We start from the raw sequence: 8,312 nt of genomic DNA, 5'->3' as shown, positions 1-8,312 counted from the left end.
TATTCCAATCGAAATTTTCGCTCAAAACAGAAAAGCCATCAGGAATTTTCTCTTGATTTCAAAGTCAAGATTTTAACCAATTTTCTTGTTTTCCAACTGATTAGCCAGAACTGGTGTGCGCGGAGATTCCACAGAAAATCTGAATGTTAATTCCCCACCGTAATTTTTTTTATTTTAATTACTTTGTGTTTTGTCATTTATAGAGCCTATCCATCAAAAAAAAAAAAAAAACTAGCATAAATAAATAAATAATGATGATGATGATGATGATGATGATGATGATGGTGATGATGATTGCTGATGATAATAATAATAATAATAATAATAATAATAATAAAACGAAATGAGAAACTTCTTTGATCTTTGTATTGAATTATGGAACGGTTTTAAAGCAGCGCTGCAAGTGAAGGATTTTTCGTCTGCTAATTACAGACTGGCTTCTTACGACGCTGTATATTATCCCCAAGCACTGACGGATTCCTTGCTGCTGCCAATGCTGCTTCTGCTGTTGTTATTGGTGTGAGTTTGTTGTTGTTTTAACTTGGGATATCTCTTCCTAAATAAGACTTGTAGCATGGCAGAAAGTAATCGGCAGGGGCCAGGAATCATCCATTCACCCCCATTTCCATTTTACCATTCCCATCCCCAGCTCCTTGCCTCCCATGCATACCACCACCATTCTTTACTTATGGGAGGGCATGCTGCCCCAAATCGGAAGTCAAAGAGTTGGTCATCAGCCGAGGGAGGTTTAGCTATTATATTGGGCAGTCAGCTTGATCAGGACAACATGACAATGCCCACTTTACTATTAAGTTTTTATGCAGAAGGAATATCTGGATCTGATCATTACAGCATCTTACTATTCCCTTCCCCTCAAAATCTGCTGGCCCTTTGCCAAAACATGAAACCATTATTATTATTATTATTATCATTATTATTATTATTAATGGGATAGCTACCCGTTTTCTACATTGACGACTTCATAACGAGCGTTAATGAAATTCATAGAGTCAAGTAAGGAATATCTCCTATGCAACTGAGCTTCTCTTGCTCAATTCAAAATAGGATATTAATTACTCAACACCCAGAATTGAATTGAATTGAATTAATTAATTAATTAGTGCTTCTGATGAAGACCAACAAGGCCGAAACATAATTAAACCATCAAACAAAAATTCTGCAAAGAAATATACATATGTGTGTGTGTGTATCTATAAATGTGTGTGTGTGTATATATATATATATATATATATATATACATAGAACATATATATATATCTATAAATATATACACACACACACATGTGTGTGTGTGTGGGTATGTGTATATATATATATATATACACACACACATATATATCTACATCTTATGTACATGTGTGTGTGTGTGTGCATGTGAGTGTGTGTGTGTGTGTGTGTGTGCATGTTTGTGTATACATCCATATAAACACACACATATATAAACATACCATGAAAACCACTTTCCTTCTCTTCCTTTGAAGAATTTTTGCCTTTAATTGTATCCTCGTTAACTTCCAGCAAAATTTATACAATTTCTAATTGGAATTATAAACCAAATCAAACATGCAGCCGAGGAATTGGTAAATACATCATCATAATTGATAAATTCATTTGTAAGCCACTGGGTTGTTGGTGGTGGTGGTGGCAGTCATGGCTGACTGAATTGATAAAAGCAAGAAGCTCTCAGTTGAAGAAATAAACAGAAGATTCTAAAGAAACTCATTATGGTTGGCATCGGTAATTAGTGAATGTAAACAGTTGGAAAGTGGCATAAATCAGGTTTCTGAGAGACGGAGCAAACGCCGTCAAGGCTTTTCTTCTTCTTCTTGGTAAACTTAATTTATTTCTGAACTTCATGTTAAAAAATCTGGGTTACATTTCATAGAGAAAAGAAGGACAATGCTTGGACCCTCTCAGACCAAACCCTTGTGTCTAACTTTACTGTTCACTTGTTGCACCTGCAGCTCTAGAGTAATCCTGCAGGCAAACCCATGGACAGAATCTGCTGCATCTTCTTGTTCTCTGTGTGTGTGTGTGTGTGTTGTTCATTACTGCTTTACCTGGAATCTGACTGGGATAATGACTAACCTAATCTTGCTATAGCAAGAATATGGTGTGATGGGGTTAAAATGTGGTGTATATATATACATACTTGTTGTGCTGGTGGCACGTGAACAAAACATTCAAGTGAGGTTTTAATTTCAATCTCTTTTGCATCATAAAGCAAATGTCAGCATTAAAAGGATTAATGTAAATCTGAAGATCTTAAAGCAGAGTTTTTTTTTTTATCCTAAAACTAAAGATGGGCTCAGGAGGGTTGGAATTGAAAGGGTTAAGTGAGGCACAATTACTAACCTTTTAAGCCATGAGGTGACATTTGAACTATTTTAGGAAATTAATTGTTCAACCAAGATATACCAAGAATTATCTGTGGTTGATATAAGACCTAAGATGTTAAACTATTCACCTCTTTGCTTGGCAGTTTATATTTGATGTTTCTGTGAATTGATTTCCATACCTCAACTAGTGACAGAGGTGTTGATCTTTCTGTCCTTATGGTCTGTTGTACATCAGAACTTTAAACTCAAACGAAATTACACCTCATATGTTTATTGAAAAGAAAAGAGAAAAAAAAAAAGAAAAAGCAAAATTGAAAACGAATACTTTTCTCACTCTGGCTTCTAAACGATATTTGACATGGTGCCAAGCTGATATGAAATTGGTTCAAGAGCCAAGATGGCTGCCTGTCTGTAGAGCTGGCAACACTCACACAAATGGAATCAGACTTTATGGTCAGTTACAAACAGTTTAATTTTAATATGTCTTGATTGATGGAAGATGGCGAGCTGGCAGAACCGTTAGCATGCACAGGGAAATGCTTAGCGGCATTTCATCTGTCTTTACGTTCTGAGTTCAAATCCTGCCAAGGTCGACTTTGCCTTTCATCCTTTCAGGGTCGATAAATTGACTAGTACCCTCCCCAAAAATCTGTGCCTCCAGTAGAAAGGATTATATCATTATTATTGTTGTTGTTGTTGTTGTTGTTGTTATTATTATTAAGGTGGTGAGCTGGGCAGAGTCGTTAGCACACCAGGCAAAAAGCTTTGCAACTTTTCATCTGTCTTTACGTTCTGAGTTCAAATTCTGCCGAGGTCAACTTTGCCTTTCATCCTTTAGAGTTCGATAAATTAAGTACCAGTTGTATACTGGGGTCGATCTAATCGACTGGCTCCCTCCCCCAAAATGTTGGGCCTTGTGCCTAGAGTAGAAAAGAATAAGATTAGTACCAGTTGAGCACCCTGGTCAATTACATCAATCCAAATGCTCAAGTGATAATCCCAAATTTTCAGATCACCACTGGTACCACTTTTACATTATTATTATTCTCATTATTGTTATTATTATTATCATTATTATTATTACTATTATTATTATTATCACCATTATCATTATTATTATCATTATTATTATTATTATTATTATTATTATTATTATTATTTATTATCATTATTATTATTATTATCATTATTATGTTATCGTCTTGTTAGATATGGTAACTTCTGAGCAAAGAAATCTCTGTCTAGCAGGAAGACAGCTATGCTAATTGCAGATTTGATCATCATCGTTAATTGTACCTCGTTCGTCTTCACTTCCAATTAAATACAAACACCAGAAAACTTCATAGACAATTATCTGGTTGCTGTAAACTCTTACATTGATACAAGTCACCCTTTAATTAGGTTTGCTCATTAATAGTTATTTTAATTACCGTCTTTGATGCTACTTTCTTTAGCTACTCGTTATTTGCTTCCTCCTCCTAAATATACCGCTATTTCCATATATGTTGGGAGTCTAGACTCGTGGTTCATAACTGGGGTCTCTATGACCTTTGGGGTTTCATATAAGGTCTTGTTGTTAAAGTTTAAGGGGCAATAAACTGGTTATATTGCTACAATAAATAAAAGCATTTTAACAGATTTTTATACAATTCCTAATATTTAATTATAAACAGAGGCGCAGGAGTGGCTGTGTGGTAAGAAGCTTGTTTCCAGCCACATGGTTCTAGGTTCAGTCCCACTGCGTGGCACCATGGGCAAGTGCCTTCTACTATAGCATTGGGCTGGCCAAAGCCTTGTGAGTGGATTTGGTAGACGGAAACACTATATGTGTCTGTGTCTGTGTGTGTGTGTATGTATGTATGTGTGTATGTGTGTGTCTGTGTTTGTCCCCCCCCACCACCACCACCATTGCCTGAAAACCGAAGTTGGTGTGTCTATATCCCTGTAACTTAGTAGTTTGGCAAAAGAGACTGATTTCACTTGATGCTTTTGTGTTCCACCGGCATCAGCTGCTTTGCCTCCGTGAGGCCCAACACTCAAAAGGTGCTTTTAATGTGTCAGAGGCACAGTTGCCAGTTATGTGGCAACAGCATTGGCCATGACTACGATTTCATTTGGTTTGACAGGTCTTCTGGTTTCGTATCAGAGTGATCTTCTCCCAGAAACATCCTTTAACAAAAGCGAAGGGGTTCCTCACTCCCATTAGTCTTCCAGTATGCTGGACGCCAACCTGGGATTTCTGAGGGCCTGTATTATTGTTAGACACATACATACAGACATATATACAGGCATACACAGACACGCATATATACAGACATACATATTCTCACACAAAAGAGAAGAAATTGAATTTGGCTCAGTAGTACTTTAAAAGAAGCAACCCACCTCTGATGAAGTGCTGGCGCACAGCTGTTCCTGGGTCGTATTTATTCATGTAAGAGTATCACTATCATCATCATCAGCATTTAACGTCCGTTTTCCATGTTGGCATGGGTTGGACGGTTTGACCGGAGCTGGTTAGGCCAGGGGCCGAACCAGGCTCCGTTTGCTGCTTTGGCATAATTGGCATAACTCAGTAACTAACAGTTGTTGCCACAGCACAGAAACAACAGTGGTAATTTATAATTAAAGCTTGCTTTTTCCATCTTGTATATAATTTATACACACACACACATATGTATGCATATATGTAATCTGATGCGGTTCTTAGCGGAAAACCGAAGAGTATTCAACTATGAACGCAGTGAAATGCTATAAAATAGTTTAATGACAACTAAACTAACAAGCGATTGGCCATGACACGACTCTGAGTTTCGTTATGAAGTGTGAAAATTATCACCTTCCCACGAAACCCCGAGTTAGATCAATCGCTTGTTACTAAAACCGTCATTAACCACTGTGTGTGTGTGTGTGTGTGTGTGTGTGTGTGTGTGTGTGTGTGTGTTTAGGTTGTTTCTTATATCATGTAATATCCTCTAGCTAAGTAATCATTCGTTTTCCGCCAAAATGCCCACATCTCAAGCAAACACACACACACACACGAGCGCTCATACACAAACACCATACTCAGGCCTTCACACACCCATATATACACACACAGACACACAGACACACACACACGTGTTATCGGTTACACGTAACTGAAAACAATCTTTGTTCATCACACCACGCTTTTAACTATTATTTCTTTCGCTCCAGTACACACATACACACACACACACACACGGCTACATTGATGGAAGTAATCCAATTTATATAGACCTTACCTTCTCTAATATACACATATGTACGTATGTATAACATCGTTCATTAGCTACCGACCGCTTACTTCCACGTCGTCCACCCCTTTTACTTACCAACGGCAAATCATCAGAAATTCAACTGGAAAATTTACAATTAACTTTGCCTTGTTAACAGGCCAATCATTAAATCTGCTTCTTTTCTCTTTAAAAACACAAACAAACAAACACACCAACATTTTCTCTCCCTCTTTTCCTTTCTTTATTAGTCTTACTCTTTTTCCTTTTCTTCCCTCCCTCTCTCTTATTCTTGCGATTTCCTTTTCTCTCTCTCTCTCTCTCTCTCTCTCTTTCTCTATCTCTAGCTCTCTTATTCTTACTATTTCATTTTATCTCGCTCTCTTACTCTCTCTCTCTCTCTCCCCCTCTTACTCTATTTCTCTTATTTCCTTTCTCTCTCTTACTCTATCTCTTATTATTTCCTTTCTCTGTCTCTCTCTCTCTTACTCTATCTATCTTATTATTTCCTCTCTCTCTCGTTATTACAGTATTTCTCTATTTCTGTCTCTCTCTTTCTTATTCCTACGCTTTCCTTCCCTCTCTCTCTCCTTCTTATTCATACGCTTTCCTTCTCTCTCTCTCTCTCTTATTCTCTCTCGTTATTACTGTATCTCTCTATTTCTGTCTCTCCTTCTTATTCATACGCTTTCCTTCTCTCTCTCTCTCTCTCTCTCTCTCTCTCTCTCTCTCTCTCTTTCATGCTTACCATTTCTCAATTTCTCAAACTGATTATTTTACTTTTTCTTTCTTCTTACAATTTCTCTCTCTCTCTCATCTTTACTATTTCTCTCTTTCTTACTATTTGTATCCCCTCCTCTCTCTCTCTCTCTCTCTCTCTCTGTGACTAGTTCTTACTCTTATTTCACTTCCTCTCTTACACCCTTACTATTTCCTTCTTACTACCTCTCTCTCTCTCTTACTAGTTCTTTCTTACTCTATTTCTCTTTCTATTGTTCTCTCTACATTTATATCTGAGTCTCTCTTTCTTATTCTACAATTCCTCTCTCTCTCTCTCTCTTGCTCTTACTATTTCTCTCTCTCTCTTATTAGTTCATGTCTTACTCTCTTATGTAACAACTCTTACTTCCTTTCTCTTTCTACTCTCTCTTTCTCTCCATATATGTGTGTGTGTGTGTGTGTGTGTCTCCCTCTCTCTCACTCCGTTTCTATCTATCTACTTTCCCTCCCCTTCTTTCTCTCTCTTACTCTGCCTCTATCTCCACCCCCACCTCACCAACTTCTCACCATCTTCAAAGACATTAGCGTTGAAAGATGTGAACAAACTGTTGCTCTTGTTGTTATTGTAGTTGCTGTTATTGCGTTGTTGTCGGCTTTGCTCTTTTTTTTTTACCTTCTTTGTTCTCTTTGATTTCTTCAGCTTTGTTGAGTAAACAAACATCTAAAACTTGATTAGAAAAATCTGTGAAGACGTCTTTATATATGTAAATGTATGTATGAGCTCTGCATGTCTATACGCACACATATTTATATACAAACTTAAAATTATATACAATTACACGTTCTGTTCGCTTCCCCCTCCCCCACCATTTAATGTCGTACAAATGGTATAATCTTACGTTACATTATGAAAACTTAATATGCACTCGCCCATACATACTACACATACATTAACCTCACATATACGCTTGCGCACACACACTTTAGCCTTCCATTCAACCATTTCCTTCCAGTCCATTCGACATGTGAACCCGTTAATCCAGACACGTTTTTCTGTCTCCGTTCCCCCCCTCTCCTTATTCGTTTCTGAGGAAGAGCGTAGACTCGAAACGTCAAAGATTCTTCCATTTTTCCTAAGCGTCAAACTATTACACCTTGTTTGTTGTTCCCTCGCCTGTTTCGTCTTGTTTTTTTTTTTTGCTGTATATTTGAACCATATATTACAGTTAAATCCCAGCATTGATAGAGATCCTCCGTTAGATATTATTGGAGCGAGAGCTGGACACCGGTGGTTAAGAGGTTACTCTTAACTAACTGGCACTCCGTCGGTTGCGACGACGAGGGTTCCAGTTGATCCGATCAATGGAACAGCTTGCTCGTGAAATTAACGTGCAAGTGGCTGAGCACTCCACAGACACGTGTACCCTTAACGTAGTTCTCAGGGAGATTCTGCGAGACACAGAGTGTAACAAGGCCGGCCCCTTTGAAATACAGGTACAACAGAAACTGGAAGAAATAGGGAGAGAAAGTTGTGGTGAAAGAGTACAGCAGGGTTCGCCACCACCCCCTGCCGGAGACCCGTGGAGCTTTAGGTGTTTTCACTCAAAAAACACTCAAAACGCTCGCGTGTCTGCTGCCCTAACCACTGGGCCATTGCGCTTCCATACACACACACAATATATATTGTACACTAGCAGGGTATTTTGTCGGTAAACAGACGTGTATAGAAAGCAAGTCTCCTTGACATTATCGGTTTCCATAGCATATAAGCGTCTGAGATAACAGTCTATCTGCTGTTATATCTGCCAGTCCTTCGCTGAGTTGTTCGATTGCAGCTGAGCGAACTGGGGCTATGGTGAAATGAAATGCTACGCTCAGGAACACAACGCACTGCCTACCTGACCACCCATCTTCGCATGTTTGTGTCAATGTCGTAGCTAATAGAGGAGCAAGGGGGACGACCGCCCCCCCCCCC

This window comes from Octopus bimaculoides, chromosome 26 (genome assembly GCF_001194135.2).
Source record: "Octopus bimaculoides isolate UCB-OBI-ISO-001 chromosome 26, ASM119413v2, whole genome shotgun sequence".
In the NCBI taxonomy this organism is placed as follows: Eukaryota; Metazoa; Mollusca; class Cephalopoda; order Octopoda; family Octopodidae; genus Octopus; species Octopus bimaculoides.
The sequence above is the reverse complement of the archived record's forward strand: the minus strand, read 5'-3'. Positions refer to the sequence as shown.